An 18755-nucleotide genomic window follows, 5' to 3' on the forward strand; every position below is an offset into this window, starting at 1 on the left:
AAACAGGTCAAAATAGAGGCAAAAACATGCTGGACTTAAGCTAAATTAAGCTAGAAAAACATGCTAACTCATGAAGCTAACTGGGCATGCAAGCAAGATACAAGGACGGGAGGCTAACCCCTCTAATTTTGGACTTCAAAACAAATTTTTTACCACTGAAAAACCTCTAAAAATCAGTGGTTAAAAGGCCCAAAAAAATTGTTTTGAAAGTGGTGGAAAGATGGCGCAAAAGCTTAACAAGCTAAGAAGTAAAAAAGGTAGACAACCCCCTAACTCAAAAAGGCTCAAGCCACCACTTTTAGGTCTCCAAAAATAGAACTTTTATATGCCAAAACCAGCCCCAAAATAGTAGAAAAAGATGGCAAAGCAAGTATTGAAAGCAAGCTTAAGTAACAAGTGTTATACCTCTTGAAGTAAAGGCACAAAATAGGCAACAATCCAAGCCCACAACATTTTCTAGAGCTCAAACCAAGTCTCAATGAACCTCAGCTCACAGAGAAGCAACTTCTATCAAGGAAGTGTATGCAAAGGTGTAGAGAAAACAAGCTTCAAGGCACAAAATTGTAAGAGATAGAGAAATCTAGAGAGATAGAGAGTTTTTTTGTCTTCAAATTTTTCTAACCCCCCCCCACATGCAAGAGAGGGGTCCTATATATAGAAAATACAAAATCCCCTCACAAAGATCCAGCCACACACATTTTGGAAGATGCATGAACCTGTGCAAACAGTTGGCACAAAATATCTGCAGAAAAGACTGATGGCTAGCCACTCATCAGTGATGGCCGGCAAGGCTCCATTGATGGCCGGCAAGGCACATCAATGGCCGGTAGGCCAAAAACCATGGCAGGCAGCCTTCAAGGATGACCGACAGGCCATCAAAAACTTCACCCTGAAAAGACCCAAGCATAGTCCAAAGATGAGGCAAAATGGATGCTGGGTTTAGAAAACTCAAACCTGTGGCGTTCTGTCGCGGACTTCGAGCATTCGGTGGGCAATCAAACTCATTATCGGACGTACCTGCAAGAACATCCAAGTCTTAAAGAGGCCGTCAAAAATGGGGTGTCTATAATTGCCCCTCTTTGACAGAACTCGGAAGTCATGAAATGACGAGAGTGAATGTCAAAGCCCAGAGACAACCCATTTTGACAAGGCAGCAAGACTTGGACAAACAGACAAGCAAGACAAAGCAAATGGTTACGCCCGTAGGCTGCCTATGTATCCCTTTGCAAGGAATCAAACTAGCATAGTTCCGGGGCAAGATGCAAATGATATGCATGATGCAAAAACATAACTTATGATCATGCAATAAAGCTATAATGAAGCATCAAGATGCAAATGTTATGCAAAGAAATTTGACATTCATACAAACTAAAACACGATACAACAATCTCATACACGAAAAGAACATGAACCACACCACATTTCACGCAGAAAAGATGTAAGAAAATTATGCAAACTTAACTACGTACCACGCAGGAAAGGCAAGGAATAACACAACCGTCGGGCGCACCCAAGGTGTCAAATAAGATTCTAACACGTCGCACGCGGAAGGAGAAAATGGATGGCATGAACACCGGGACATACCCGACTATTCTTAACCAAAGGAAACGGTGATAACCATCGGAACACATCTAAATGTTTGTAACCAAAACAAGGAATGGTGGTAAACATTGGAACACGTCCAAATGCTTTTAACCAAAACAGGAAGTGGTGGTGAGCATCGGAACACGTTCAAATGCCTCTAACCAAAACAGGGAGTGGTGGTGAACATTAGAACACGTCCAAATGCTTTTAACCAAGACAAGAAGTGGAAGTGAACATCGGAACACATCTAAATGTTTTTAACCAAAAGAGGGAGTGGTGGAGGATAGGAATGATCTCACCTAGAACTCATCTGGATGAACCGTACATACAATATCGTGCCTGCATAAGAAAGAAACTTAACAAGTAAAACATAATAAGAGTGCATATTCTATGCAAGACGAATAACCATGACAAAATGTTAGAGACATGTTTTATGCACCACATTCAAGAAACAAAACAGAAGCATATTCTATGCGGCGTGAGCCAGAGCATGTTCTATGTAACATCGGAATGCATATTCAGTGCTAGATAGCAACTGGGATATAATGGCATGTTCGACGCAAACTAAACAATCTTAGGGCATATTCCATGCATAGTATAAGAGTGAAGGCTATAAGCAAACCAAACAATATGAGAGCATAAGCACACTCTATGTAGCTAGAGTAAGAGCATATTTTATGCAACGGTATAAGTGGAATGCACGTTCCATGCAATGACAAAGAAACACATATTCTATGCGATAACAAAAGCGTATTCGTTAAAACCAATTCAAGAACAACCTCCAATTTACCTCTTGAAAGAGTTGTAAGATGTTAAAAGAATACACCTTTCTTATGTCAATGAGTGACGAACATCGTACTCTAGAAACACCATTCTGAGCCTCCACAGGGACATTATGAACCAAACACTGACATTCCCCTCACCTCTTGAAATTCAAGAACACAAAATAGGACCAGGGGCACATAGGAGACTCTTGGACACCTGCCGGCCACAAGAGGGAGCCGCTAACCACCTGCCGGCCACCAGTGTGCCTTGCCAGCCATCGATGGCAGGCCGAGGGCAAAAATGGTATTTTGGCTTGGGTCTTTTAAAAATAGAGCATGGCATTTCATTTCCTCATAACCCCATATCCGAAATTCTTCTCTCTATCTCTCTAGGTGGTCCTTCTCTCTAGATCCGCGCTTTCTATGCGTTTTCCAACACCCCACATAAACTTTATTCGCTAAATCCTCTTAGTTCTACTCACTTTGAACCGATTAGAATTTGATTTCGACGCTTCTTTCCTCACTTCCACCATTCTAGGTTCATTCCCCTCGAGTTTCTCTCGAGTTCAGTGCACTTTTCTCGACTTTGACTTTTTCTCCTATTTTCTCTTTCTTAGGGTTGACTTTTGTTGACTTTGGCATTCTCCACCCATTTTTCTTATTTTCGCCCACTTTCTCACCTCCTTTCCAAATGGCGGATGATCTTCCTTATGATGGGGTTCCCCTGAAGCTTCCTCTAATAGATTTTGAGGCAGACTTCGAGGCCGAGCCCGAGGCTGAGCCAGAGCCATTACCGTTGAGTATATGGCCTTTTGATCCAGCGAGGTACCATCCTCAAACACACGTATTGCCCATTGCAGGAGGCATCAGATCTTTTACTGACTTCACTGAGGACGCACTAGAGGACCTTCTATTGAGGGAGCCAACGTCTCATTTATCGGCCATTGCCATTGAGGCACGAAACTATTTTCATGCTTTACGGCCCTTAACTAGTTGTATTTCTTGCACTGCCTTCATCTAACTATATCTCATACATTGTCTTGATCTGATTGCATTTCATGCATTGCATTGGTCTGATTGCACTTCATGTATTACCACAGGGCGAGTCTCGCACCTTTAGGGGCTATAGTACGACGGTCGCTCGAGACTAGTATGGCGAGCTCCCAGCTGGAGTTCGTGACATCGTTGATGAGACAGGCTTCGGCCTCTTCTACTCCAGTTTGACTTGAGTTGTAGCAACCCGTCCTCTCTTAGGAGCACTGGTGGAGAGGTGGTGGGACACCACCAACTCCTTCCACTTTTCCACCATAGGAAAGATGACAATGACTTCCTACGATTTTGCCATGATCACTGGCTTAGGAGTAAGGGGCGATCCTATCCCTCTGGATCCTAATATGAGGGCGTAGAAGGTAGCATGGCTATAGCTGTTTGGGACATATCCACTGATATACTGGGCGGGTGTGGTGCGATACAGCTGGTTTGAGAAACGGTTCAGGGGGGACTGAACCTGGGACGATTGAGGAGATAGAGCAGTATGCCAGAGGCTTCCTCATGTTCATCTTCAGTACCACCTTATTTTCAAACAGGTGGAACATCGTAGGTTTGTACTTGCTGAGTGCCTTGGTGGTGCTTCCTCAAGTTCAGTTTTATGATTGGGCCGGAACCGGCCTCACCACATTGTACGGATATATGAGCTCTTCCTCCCGTCTGCGAGGGACTTTGATTGGAGGCTACTAGCGAGCTTGGGAGGTACACATCTCAATTCCCTCTTTACACTTTACATTTTCCACTCAGCATTTCATACTTTATGTATGTTCTACATATGTGCTTTCTGCTTTGCACTCTCTACATCTATTCATACTGTGTTGGTAAAATACCTCTGTATTCTTCCTGCAGTTATGGGTATATGCATACTTCCCGGCTCTCGTCCCAGAGCTGGTGGATGAGGTTCTATTGACAGTCTCCTTTTCTCGGGTATATGACGGCTAGCTCTACTGTAGGACCCACGAGTCCTTCATGTTCTTCCGTCAGTATTTCGACATGGTAGCGGCGCACAAGGTAACCCAAAACAAAGTCTTTTTTTTTTTTTTTTGATTTACAACTGTTTTGATCCACACATTAGCAACTGACAGCATCTAATAATCTGTTCACTTTCTATTTCAGATCACATGGCAGCCTTAGGCTATGATACCGACAGAGTTTCGAGCCTGGTACAATGCAGCTCGGATCGTTACCTACCATCACATTCTTCTTGAGGACCCGATTTGCCGAGCCTGGTTCTTAGGTAAGCGCTTTGTGAGTCAGACTTTGGACCTGCCTACTCTATTTGTACCGATGACACCTCCAGCGTCCATGAGAGCGACACATAGCCTGTCTACCAACGAGGTGATCTAGTTTATGGTAGGGCTGGAGGCTGAGTATTTCCGTATAGAGGGCGATTACATGGTCTTTATCCAGACAAACTTGATGTCGCCTCTGACCAGCGTTCGTGGGGGTGAGGGAGTGGGATCCCCTGCCGTGAGGGTGAGATGTAGAGCGACTTGGGCGAGCAAAGCTCGTGGCAGAGGGACTTCCCAGGTGAGGCCGGGGACCAGGTCGCCAAAGCTGCCTATTGAGCTTACCTGCTGGCGGTATACTGGAGAGGCGTATCAAATCCCGATCGAGCTCACAGCAGTTGGGCATAGATATACCAAAGCCCAGGACGCACCTCCGGTATGCACTCCAGTTGTCATTTTTTTTTATTCTTGCTCAGATACTCTAATATTCATTCCTTCCGGACATTGATCATTCCAAATTGCATTTGCAGGCACCTCCAGGGTACGTCGAGGGATTGCTTGAGATGTTGGCCTCATTCGAGGGCATGATCTTGAGGAGGGAGGCACTGCTCAGCTTCCACGACATTCGGGTAACTTCTTTAGTTTTCTTGCATTTCGGTCATCACATTTCCACTGATACACTGAAACTGACATTTCAACTACAAATTTTCCCACGCTACACTGATTGCATCCGACCCACTACACTGATACACTACATCTGACCCACTGCATCTGACCCACTACACTTCTAGACCGCACTCATACGTTATATCTAACTCTTACACACACTCATTCTGCATACCATCTTTGCATCTGATACACACACTGAGACTGATATATTGACAACCACCTTTTCAGGTCCCACCTGCACCGACAGCACCCGCTGCAGCGGCACCAAGATCATCAGCAACCCCTTTAATAGTAGGAAGAGAGAGACAGGTTCCAGCATGCGGCAGAGGCCAAGTTAGGAGCGCCTGTGCTGAGAGTGGCCCTTCAGAGCCTATTCTGAGCGATGATGATGCTGAGACCAGTGAGACTGAGGAGGAGGCGAGTTCAGCATTCAGAGTCGTCCGAGAGCGGGGACGATGACACTGGCTCAAGTTCTAAGAGTGAGAACACTGATACCGAGGAGGGCTTCGAGACGGGGAGTGGAGATAGCTTCGGTTCAAATTTTGATCCAAATTCAGACAGTGGCGCCGATGGAGATAGTGCTGCAGAGTCCGCTCTGCCGAGGAAGAGGACGAAGAAGACCTCTAGATCCTGAGATGGATAGCGCTGATTTTTTGTATTTTTTGCTTAGTTTCTTTTTGCTGGTAGTGTTAGCACTTTGTACAGTTTCAGACAGGTTTTATTTCTCTAAAAACTTGTACTCTTTTGTAAAAAAAAGTAACCATGATCAGAATGAAAACCAGTTTTTTGACAAAAAGGTGTTGTATTTTGCATTCTGAGCACCGCATAACATTGCATAGCATAAAAATGAGATTGATCATGATTGAAAAGCAAATACTCGTATTGTCACAACAAACTGAATCAAGTAATGAATCAACCAACAGCTAAAATAATAAAGGTAATACAACTCGATAATCAAAATAACTACAACTCGATAAAGAAGACAATCCGATATACAACAAAACAACTCAATAAACAACTCGATTAACAAAACAACTCAATAAATAAAACAATTTGATAGACAAACAATTTAAATACAACTCGACAAACTTACTGAAGTTAAAAGGACCCAAAACAAGACCTTGAAACACACAAAGAACATAATAAAACTCATGTATCCAACTAATTCCTCACAAATGAGGGTAACAGGCACAAGAGGAAGACCTGCCGGCCATGAAGGGTGGCCTACCGACCAACTATTCCTCATGCCGGCCATTAATAGGCCTCTGTCGGCCATCAATGAGCAAAGCCTCCAAAATGCTGACACTTGGCCTCCACTTACTGCCTTATCTTCTACAAAAGCTCCAGCTTCGTGATTTCTTCATTTCAGCTACTATTTTGCCATAAATGGAGCCATTCTTCATCAAAAAACTCACCAATTGGATTGCAACCTTAGATGGCTCAAAAAAAGTGAATTTTTGGGGTTTCGGGATAAATGAACTATTCCCGCTAAGTCGTTCTCTACTTTGTTTTCCGTTCCTACATGTCGCAGCTAGATGTTGAAACCCGATTACGCATGTTTTCAACTTTGAAGGGCAAGAAATATGCCCTATAATTGAAGAATTCCAAGTTTTGATGGAATCCCAACGTGACGAGTAAATCTTGCCTCAGTCCCATTTTAGCCACATCTAAGCTCTAGGAAGGATGTGTGGGCTCACTTTACACGATGCCCAATCCTTAGTTCACAATGGAGAGCTAGATGTCCCCAGTTTGATTTATCGATTTTCTGATGTTGGTGACCACGGCAACCGTCTTTGGCAGAGTTTTCGAGAGCATGCCCTCTGTTTGTGTATGTTGGCTCATTTTCTTCTTGCCCCAAGTTTCGGAGGGTCTAGCATTCGACTAATTGAAGTGGCCTAAGTGTTGAAAGAGGGAAAGAGCTGTATTGGCCTAGCATTGGTCGAGACTTTGATAGGCCTGGATGCCTTCCATTGGCGAGAGACAAACAAATTTGCGGGAAGTCCACTACTTTTGCCGGTGATGTTTCCCACCCTATCTAATGTGTGTTTCTCACATCACTCGACAGTCATGCTCTATCTTCATTTTTCAAAACCCTTTCTCACTTTTTCTCTCCACATACACCTCTCTATTCTTTAAGCTCTCTTATTTTTCGTCCCTCTCCAAATATGGTTCATGGACAGGTTGAAGGTAGTGGACTCTTGCCCTGCATATTCAGCACAAGGCTATTTCTTTCACCAATGGCTAGTTGATTTCCTGAACGAATGGTGGCGGTGCCATTGGATGTGCAACAGGTTTGCTGTTGACATTGCTTGGCGTTGCCCCTAGTTTGAGCTACTCGAGATGAGCTACAACATGTCTCGGCAACCTGGCTTTCAGTTGATTGGCCTAACACACTGTGTCTTTTATTTTCCGTTTCTGTTTTGGTTCAAGTGTCAGTTTGGACACGACCAGACTTGCCCAAAATAGGGGGTAGAGTACCTGGCTCTATTTTTTGTCCGAGGCTCACAATTAGCTCATTACCCCAATGCTTAGAGGACTAGGGAACTTCTGCCTCCCGCTCCCAATTTCAGTTGCGTGTTTTCTAACGAATGCCTAGCTTGGCTAGAAGATGAGGCGCAAACAGGGCCCACTTTAGCGTCAGAAGCTTCCACAAGCTCTGGGAGGAGACGTGGGAACACCTGACTCATCTATGCCCTAAGTTTATTGCTTTGATCTGTACTTTTAAGTTTTCCTTTTGAAATATAATAAAAAGCAACTTTGATTTGCATCAAGAGCTAGAGAACTTTGTATTGAAATCAATGAAATTGAAGTTGTGGGACACTGAAAATTTTCATTTTGGTCCAAAAATGGTCTAGGTTGTAAAAAGATTAATTTGAACAAAACCAACTTTTATCAAAACCTTTCAAAACCATTTTTGATGAGGATCACAACTCGACACGCATGGAATCTACCCTCGAGATGTACAACTCCACATCTAGAAATGGAAAATTGCCCCTAGACTGAATAGCATTGCACTGCACTGTAACGAGCTCTCATAGTGAAGATCACAACCGAACTCTTGGATACAGAAAAGACAAAGATGACCTGAACAATCACATGGACAGGATAGTTGAGTTTGAAGTGTTTATGGCTGAACTTCAGAATGAAGTTGCCAACGTATCCCGAAGATGGGAATCAAGCCTTACGTAGTTCAGTTCAGTTCAGGTTCACTCGGGTATTAACACTCTCCTTATGCGCTCTAACTTTTGCCAAGGCCGCCATTTCTGGGTTTTTAACTTTGCGAGCTCAGTTTTTCTTATTTCAAATTTTTTGTGCTCTAACTTTTGCCTAGGTCGCCCTTTTGGGTTTTCAGCCTAACAAGCCACTCAAGAATAGTATTTCTTCAACTTGTCCATGTTAATTGGTTGGGAGAATTCGAGGCCATCTAAGTCCATAAGAATGACAGCAACACCCGACCAGATGGATTTGATGATGTAAAGACCAGTCCAATTAGGTCTGGACTTGCCCCTACGGTCGTGGACGAGAGCTCAGTTGTCTATGAGCACCAAACCCCCTTCTTTAAGATTCCGAAACTTAACTTTCTTATTAAAAGCCCTGGCAATCTTACGTTGATATCCTTGAACATGGTGCAGTGCTTTCAGCCTCCTCTCGTCGAACAGCATTAATTCTCGAACCTGCTTTGTTGCCAATTCGCTTCTACTATCTGACACTCAGCCATAACCCGCAGCGTCGGAACCTCAATTTCAATCGGCAGAACAACCTCCATCTCATAAACCAAAGAATACGGAGTTGCCCCAGTAGAAGTACGGATCAAAATTCTATAGCCCCATAGAGCAAATGGCAATTTGTCTGGCCAGTCCCTGTAAGTCTTAACCAGTTTCTGCAAAATGTGCTTGATGTTCTTGTTGGCGGCCTCAACAGCTCCGTTGGTTTGCGGCCAATAGGTAGATGACTTATGAAAAGTCACGTTGTATTTCTCCAACAAGTCGATCACTTCTTTCTTAAAATGGGAGCCATTGTCTGAAATGATCTCATTTGAGATCCTATAACGACAAATGATATTATTCTTGATGAACTAGGCTACATACAACGCTGTCATGTTATACAGCTTCGACGGCAGGATATTCATGCGATTTGCATAAATTTGGCATTTGTGGCATCGCCGAACAAAACCAATACAATCCTCCTCCATGGTTGACCAGTAGTAGCCCTGCCTGAGAATCTTCCGAGCTAGCATTACTCCGCTCATGTGCGCTCCACACTCTCCCCCATGGATGGCCTCCATTAGGTGCTTTGACTCTTCTGCATCAACACATAGCTTATGCATTCCCACATGGCCTCTTTTGTATAACTTACCCCCGTAGATGATAAACTGAGCAGCCATTCGCCGTATTGCCCTTTTATCTTTGGCATTTGCCCCTAGTGGATAAGCCTCATTTTCCAAGAAGTTCTAGATATCATAATACCAAGGGTTCTGATCTTGTACTTCATCTATTACAGTGATCAACTTGTAGGCCGGCGCATATCTTTGTTCAATAATGATCGGACGTATCTGGACTTCCAAAGGGATGTTTATCATGGAAGATACATTTAATAAAGTGTCAGCGAACCTATTGTTCTCTCTTAACAGATACGTGAAGGTTAGCTTCTCAAACCTAGGAATCAGAACATCCAGGGTTTGGTGATAGATTTTCATCCTTTCTTCCTTAACATTCCAGTCTCCTTTTGCTTGGGACACAACCAGGTTAGAGTCCCCAATGACCTCCAACCTTTTTGCCCCTAATTCCAGGGCAGCTTCCAATCCAGCAATACACGCCTTGTATTCTACTTCGTTGTTCGATACCTTGAACTAGAGTTTGAAGTCAAAAGGTATATGGAAATTGTCGGGTGCTATCAGCAACACCCCTATCCTATAACCGTACTGGTTAGACGCTCCGTCAAAGTACATTGTCCAAGTTTCTTCCTCGACCTGCAGAATAGCTTCATTCGGGAATAGATATTCTACTGCTTCGTCCCCTTCCACTAGGTGATCTACCAGGAACTTAGCTGCCACTCTCCCATTGATAGACTTACAAGTCACATATTTTAAATCAAATTCAGAGAGAAGAAGCAACCAACGGGCTAGCCTACCTGTAAGTGCTGGTTTCTCGAAAAGATATTTGATGGGAACTAATCTCGAAACCAGAATTACAGAGTGTGCTAACAGGTAGTGCCTCAACTTCGTAGTAACCCATACCAAGGCTAAGCAAGCCTTCTCCAGCGAGGTGTAATGGGTCTCATATTCCAGCATCTTCTTACTCAGGTAATAGATGGCTTTCTCCACCCTATCCTCAAATTCCTGCGCAAGCATTCAACCTATAGTCATGTCAGTTACTAACAGATACAAAATACAAAATCATATTCCAGCATCTTCATTTTGAACACACGGGATGTAAAGAGGGAACTTGCAGAAGTCGAAACACACTCAGATGCTCCAAATTTTCCCTCTTTTCCTTTGCTTCGTAATCCGAAACCCATAGCTTCAGATAGGTCCTAGTTCCACTGTTCTGACATGACCTGGGTTGGACCCTGCGGTTTATGAAAGAACGAATTCTTGTTTTGCACAAATGTGGAGAATGGCATAACACTCTGAGCACAAAACGATTTATTTTTGAAATTGAAATGAGAAAGGGGTTCTCAACCGGGTATTGAGCCTACAACTGACCGCAGTCAAAACGACTTAACAAAGAAAAACAAAAGGTAAACAACCTAAACACGTCGAGTAACACTCGAAATGACTCAAAACAAGAATTGAGAAAAACAACACAACCAACACGACATTCAGACGTATTACAAAGACGAGAGACCTCTCAGATCATGAGGAGCCAGTTTCTCTGGGTATTGTTTCCCACCCTTTCTTATTTGTGATTCTCACATCACTTGACCCTCAGGCTCGATTTTTCTCTCAAAACCCTTTTCTCACTTCTTCTCTCAATGCACATCTCTCTATTCTTCAATCTTTCTGATTTTTTTATCCCTCCCCTGGGTGGTTAATGGATAAACAGGAAGGTTGTGGGTTCATGCCCAGCATATTCAGCTCGTGGTTATTTCTGCTGGTGACATCTAATCGATGCCCCGGATAAGGGAGTGGAGTATCTTGATCCATTCCGGTTCGTGCTTCGCAGTTGGCTTGATACCTCGTTGCTCGAAGGATGAGAGAGCTTTCAGCCCTTCGTTGTTATCCTCAGCTGTCCCCTTTTCTGGTAGGTAGAGTGCCCTTCTGGCAAGTATGTTAGCAATGGGGAAAAGACAGAACACCTGACTCAACTGTGCCCCCAGTTCATCATTTTGACCATTTTTTGTTTTTGTAGTCTACTAAAACAATTTTGACCAATATGAGAGTTAGATTAACACATTTGTTCGATTTTCTGATTTAAAATCATGCAAGTTAGGTTATGAGCACTGAAAATATTTCTTTTTGGGTCCAAGATATGGTCTAGTTTTGGAAAATGTAGAATAGTTTTTGAGAAAATTAGTCAACCTCAGTAAAAATTCTCAAAAACTGTTTTTACAAATGGCCACTGCTCAATGAGCACAGAACCTACTCTTGAGATGCACGACCTCAGATCCATAACAATGGAAAATTGCCCCTTGTCTGAACGACACTCTATGGCAATAGAAAATTGCCCCTTGTTTGAATAACACCGCAGCACACTGTATGGCAACGAAAAGTTGCCCCTTGTTTGAATAGTACCGCAGCACACTGTAACCAGTTCTCATAGTGAAGATCACAACCGAACTCTTGGATACATAAATGACAAAGATGACCCGTTCAATCTCATGGACAGGATAGTTGAATTTGAAGTGTTTACGGCTGGACTTCAAAATGAAGTTGCCTACGTATCCCAATGATGGGAATCAAGCCTTACGTAGTTCGGGTTTAGATACACTCGGGTATTAACCTCTCCTTTTACGCTCTAACTTTTGTCAAGGCCACCCTTTTTGGGTTTTCAATCTTGCGAGCTTTGTTTTTCTTTTCTTTTTCATTTCTTTTCTTCTTTGCTTTGTTCAGAATTTTTCATTTTCTTTTTTCTTTTTCTCTTTTTTCAATCTTTGCATTTTTTCATTTTCTTTTGCTCTAACTTTTGCCTGGGTCGCCCTTCTGGGTTTTCGGCCCAGGGAGCCTCTCAAGGGTAAAAGTGTAGCCGATCCATGTCAAATGGTTTAAGAGTCTTGAAGCCATCTGAATCCAGGAGAATGGCTGCTGTTCGTTGATGATGTAGGAGTCCATCCAATGGGCGTTGAATTTGCCCCTAATGTTGTGGATAGGAACTTGGTTATCCTTCAGCAATACTTTCTTCTTTCCTCCCCTCTGGGATTTGGCATTCTTGCCGATCTTTATTGATTTGCGGAATGATCTATCTTTAGCTCTTCGAGCATAATCTGACATCTTTTGCCCCTAGTTCGAGGGGTGTTCCTGATCTAGCTTCGCAAGCTTCTTTTGATCACATCTGATCTACTTGCCCCTAGTTCGGGAATTTGCTTCAAATCTGGCCACACGGGGCCTCACATTGTGGTTGACCGTTGAACATTCTGAATCTAAGTTCAAGGTTTGAAAACCAGGGGTCGAGTCTCGGGGCTGAGAGCGATCTTACGCTGCACAATCTCAAGAGCGATTCCACACAGGTCTTCGCAGGACGGCGTAAAACATTTTTTTAAATCTTTTAAGAAAGTGGCAAATTGCTCGCGCTGAAGACAAAGTAGAACCAATCTGGATCAAGCCAAGATCCTTCTCAGTACTCACATTAACAAACATGATTTCATTCATTAAGGGCTTAGTACGCCTCTCTTTCTCTCAATTGATCAGATTTTACAAATCCCGAGGAATTCCTTCCTCTTTGTTTTCATTACAATGTTCAAAAAGTTTTGAAAAACTTAGGTCAATGCAATGATTTCAAGGCACAGAAAAAGCAGGTGGAATGTACTGTCGTTTCATTCTAAACTTGTTGGCACAACAGGCTCAAAAACAGAAACAAACACAGAAACATGAAAACAATAGCTGTTTGATTCAGATCTTCTGGTGTAACTAGCTCCACGGTAGAAATAGACCCAAAAGAAAGCAAAAAGACAAACACAAAACAAAATAGTGATACCCGAGGTAACATCCCCGGAATCACCCGACTCCTATACAACAGGACTGACTCGATATAACAAGACAGACCCCAAACAAATGACTGACTTAAAGCAGAAAGACAGACTCAAAACAACACAACAGAACTGACTCAATGCCCAAGCCAAAACGTAAAATAAACAGCATTCGCAAATGCTCAAAATAGTGCGTGCCATACGCAACATCTGGAGTAAACTGAACGCTGCCCGTAGGTGGTTTGTCCCCCGATCACATACTCGTACTATCCCCCAGGTCCACTGATCCAGTGACGATAGACTTTGCTAAGCTTGGTGGGATGATAACCTCGTCATCGATCAAATCTTGCACTTCGTGGTGAAGACGAAAGCAATTGTCGGTGATGTGACCGGTTTGTTGATGGTATGCACAGTACTGGGTACCATCATGCTTAGCTGGAAGGGGATTCCGGAGGGGCCGAGGCTCAAGAGGTTTGAGATGGCCTTTCTCAACAAGGATTTGAAGAGCCTTGGACGAAGGCATATAGAGGACATGGAAGACCCTGCGACCCCGGGGTTGGTACTTCGAGGTTTGTGGATTTTTGCTGGGCGCACTAGCAAAAGGGTTGGCAGGCACTGGCTTGGTCTGCTGATTTTTTTCAGATACAGAATTAGGGTTGGTAGAAGCAGTTCTGGTACGACAGTCCTTCTCCCGATTTTCCCCTTGGCTTGAACTGCCCTCGGTCTGAGTAGGGAAGGTGTCATCCATAGTTTTTGCAGCAACTGCGAGTACCTGTTGCTTATTCAATCCCCCGGCTTTCAAAGCCTCAACAGCCTGTAGAAGTTGTTCACAGAGATTAGTGTCTGCCACCATCTTGTTCTTTCCACTAGCCTCAGCTTGGTCGAAGGTTTGGGTTGCTATATCAATGCGAAGTCCTGTTGTTGTTGGCATGCCATTGCCTATACTTAGGATAGGTTCAGGTTGGCTGAGTTCAATTACAATTCGCCCCAGTAGCGGGGGCTTTTCTGGCATGAAATTCCCAACATGTGACATGGTCGACGGTGGAGCTGACATTCCGAAGGCTAGATTAGCTATAGATCTCTGAAGATCGCCGATCATTCCCATAAGCTTGAAAGTGGTGGGCCCACGGGTTTGAAATGGTTGGGGTTCCCAGATCGGGTGTGCGGCAGGTGACCTGGGCAGATGTTCCATTTCAACATCGGTCTCACCCTGCATGGCGATTCCCTGGTTTAATGTTATTGCCATGACCAATATTTTTTCTGAATTTTGCGTCATCACGAGTCTGCTGAACTGAACAGAGGTGATGTGACTGGTGACTAACGGATCAGATGAACCAGTGAGCCTTGATTGGCCCTTCTCTGCCTTGCCTCAACGAAGGAAAATATCAGCTGCTGTTGAACAGAATCTCTGACCTGACAAAGTCTATCAGCACAAATCTAATGAACCTCGGGGGATATTGGAGCCTTCTGAAGCTACGGTTCCAAGACCCTACCTTGCAAAAGAAGAAAACAGACAGCATCTCAGCCCAATTTCACTAGAACAGATACGAGCATAGCTGAATGACTGTACTATTTACTGAACTCTGCCCAAAATTCTGCCTGTAAACCGATACCCTCAGGTAAAACTGATTCCCAAATACTGATGCCCTCAGGCCTGATATCCAGACTTGCAGACTGATACGTGCATTCCTGTAGAGGCCAACTCTAAAAGCACATAGCAAGTAAACGAGAGCCAAAGCACCCATATGGAGGGGTAGGGTTTCCCTGTCCTATTTTGTTAGGAGCTAGGGTTTCACTACGCACGCAGCGGTTTCAAACAACCTATAATCGGGTAAGCAACCTGTCCTAGTTTGGAATAGTCACTATGGATTCCGATACGCACTAGGTCGAATGGTCAAAAAGGGTGCCTCAGTAAAAATCGAAGTTTGTGTTCCCGTCGTGACAGAGCCCGCAACCGGTCAGCCTTATGGCACGCTTCTCAAAGCGAGCCTCCGGCAAACTATTCAGGAATAGCATACGGCAAACACGGTGTCTTAGGCACACCAATGCAAATGCAATGCAAAGAGACACATAAGTGTAGTCAAAACAAGATATCATGAGTTCAAGTCAAGTTCTCTAACTCCCCAGCGGAGTCGCCAGAAACTGTGGACGCACCCCGAACACCCCGAGAGAATCCCGTTTCGTTCATGTGGGCTTACCACAGTTCGGACTCAAATGTCACGGTTCTGAATCTAATCTCACAATGTGCGATGTGAGACCGATAAATCACCAAAAAGTCCAAATCCGACAAATCGTTTTGGAAAACTGATTTTTAATAAAGAAGTGCCAAACATGGACTGCTTTGCCAAATACAGAGTCGCCACCTAAATATTTTATTTTGGGAGAATTTAGGAAACCCTTACTCGTGCCTAAGGCCACGTGTCCGTCATCACCAAAGTTGCCTCGGTTCGGGAACTTGGGTACGATTGGGGAAGGTCATTTAATGAGCACCCCCGCTCGCCCGATCAAAGATCGGCCTGTACTAAGCATGATATCTTATTTTTGAAAACACATGCGCTCTTATTCTGATTAATTAGCTAGTCTTACTACGTGATGCTGTAGACGTCCCCGAACGCCCCGGGAGGATGAGTCCCGTTCTGTTCGTTTTGGGCTTACTACAGTTCGGACTCTCAAATTGTCATGGTTCTAAATCTGAACCAAAGAGTCCAAATCCGGCAAATCGTTTTTGAAAACTGATTTTTTGTAAAGAAGTGCCAAACATGGACTGTTTTTCCAGATACAGAGTCGCCACCTAAATATTTATTTTGGGGAAATTTAGGAAACCCTGACTCGTTGCCTAAGGCCACGTGTCCGTCATCACCAAAGTTGCCTCGGCTCGGGAACTTGGGTACGATTGGAGAAGGTCAGCTATGAGCACCCCCGCTCGCCCGATCAAAGATCGGCCTCTACTAATCATGATATCGAGTTTTGAAAACGTTATGTGGTCTTATACCGGTTATTAGCCTAGAATTACTATGTGGTGCGTACAGCAAAACAAGTATAGACTAAATTGCGTAAGTCGGAACGAAGCATCGTATTTCCGTTTGCTTGGAAAATGGTTTGAATTTTGCTACTCGCGAGTAGGCTAAAATACGGATTTCGATGAATTATCTCAATTCAAACAATCCAACCTTCACCCACAGGCATTCATGCAGTTATATCACATAAGCATATAGCCACATGGTAAGCATGCTATCATGTTAACATTCACACTCATGCGAGATGCTAAAGCATAAATACTTACATCGTACTCCGTGCCAAAACAGTGAACTAGTTAGTAATCATATGCATGATCCTAATTCATGTTAAGGTGGCTAATGTATCTCATACAAAATGTCACTAGAATAGGCTCGGCTAATCTATGAATGGCATGTGAGATGCGACAGATAACATGTATTCAAGTTTGATTTGAAATACTATACAATTATTAGGATGCGTCGAGCCCGGTGCATGCAATACTGATGAATGATGCACGCATGCATAGCATAATGATGCTAAATTAAATATGCCCTAGTCCTAACTATCAAAGCAGGTAAGTAAAAGGGAGAAAGAAATAGGGGTTGGAAGACATGCACATACGCACCCATACTTATTACAAATTTGCCCTCGCTCGGAGGGACCGAAAGAATAATACAATTTAACTAACTATCAAGCTAACTAAATATTACAGACAATTAACTAGTTAAGCAAATTAACTAAGCTAATTAAGCAGTAAAAGCAGCCTCGGGAAAAGGGCCCGATGTATGCGCGCTCGGTTCCGCTTGGAAACACAGCACCATGCACAAGTTTGCCTCTGTTTCCCTTGCTCTGCTCCTCCAAAAATTGCACAAATCCCAAGGTATGCTCCATGGACACTGTGGATCACCACCGACCAAGTGGAAACCCCACCGACCATGTCCGGATGGTCATCGACCATTTGTTGAGCTCTCGGCCATCAATAATTGGTCGGTCAGCACTCTATGTAGTCGACTGGCCAAGTCTTTCTGCAGAACCTGTTTTGACAGCAGTAGAGGGCAAAACAAGGCATGGCAATGCATTTCAAGCAAATGTGCGCACCAACACATCCCTTATCATGTTTGTGACTCAAAGGGGTATGTTCCTTGATTCTTGGACCACCAATCGCGCATTTCAATGCGTGATGGCCCAAGAAACCAAGTTGTGCATTTTCAGTGTAGAATGAAATGCACATAAACAAACATTGAGCTCAACCTCTATCATACTCAATTCAAGAGGCAAAACATGCATGCCGAGGCAATGCAACTTAGGCATGTGAGCTAGTATGCAATATGAGCATGAGGGCAAGTATGCAACAACATGCAAGGCTAATGGACGTGCAAGACATGATGCAATCAAAGCATGCAAAGTGTAAGACATGTAACAACATGTGAAGAGTGGACTTAGACTAATTTGGGCAGCTCTATACTAGGCCCAAAACGGTGGCCAATGCTAAGGAAATGGGGGCCAAATGCACATACAAGCATGCATGCAAACATGGTCCATCACTTAGGCATCAAAGAGCAACTTCTAAGTACACTTAAAAGAGGCTAAACATGGGCATATGGCAAGCAATATAAGCTCTGAAAATCACATGAGGATGGTGCCAAACCAACCTAAACCAAGCAATCAAAGCATGCTAACAAGCCCAAAGCTTGAGGCCAACTAAAGGGCTCAAACCACGGCCATGCTAACCAAGCCTCAAAGGGCCAATGGGACTCCAAACAGCCCCAATGCAGGTCTAAACAAGACCAAAGACACACCTAGATGGCGTCTAAATGGTTTAAACATGCAAGCATACAAAAGAGGCCAAACATGGAGCATTAGATGACAACCTTATAAAGTATTAAAGGGACATCAAATGCAAGCATACAAGCATGCCATGAAGATTGAAATGATGCTATAAGTGGTTCCAAGCCACTGAAATGATGCAAGAATAGCATGTTAGAGGGTCCAATACTTAAGGCCTACAAGAGGGATTACATGGTAGCTATACAAAGCGAAGCATGGATGACCCAAATGACCAAAAACAGTCCCTTAGCATACTAAAACAAGCATAAAAGCTTCACAAAGCTAGGCCGAAATCATGCTAGAACAAGGGTTAAAACCTAAAGCATGTTAAGGCAAAAATATGGCATTACAAGACATGTATGCAAGGCAAGCATGGTGTGTCTAAACCAAGTAAAAACAGTGCTATATTATGACAAAATAAGCACAAATAACAACTAAGACATGGCCAAAATGCACTTAAAAATGGTGCTCACACATGAGGCTAAAATGGCCCTTTTCAAGGATAACAAGGAGA

This window comes from Camellia sinensis, chromosome 13, assembly GCF_055761805.1.
Source record: "Camellia sinensis isolate YWXY chromosome 13, ASM5576180v1, whole genome shotgun sequence".
Taxonomy (NCBI): Eukaryota; Viridiplantae; Streptophyta; class Magnoliopsida; order Ericales; family Theaceae; genus Camellia; species Camellia sinensis.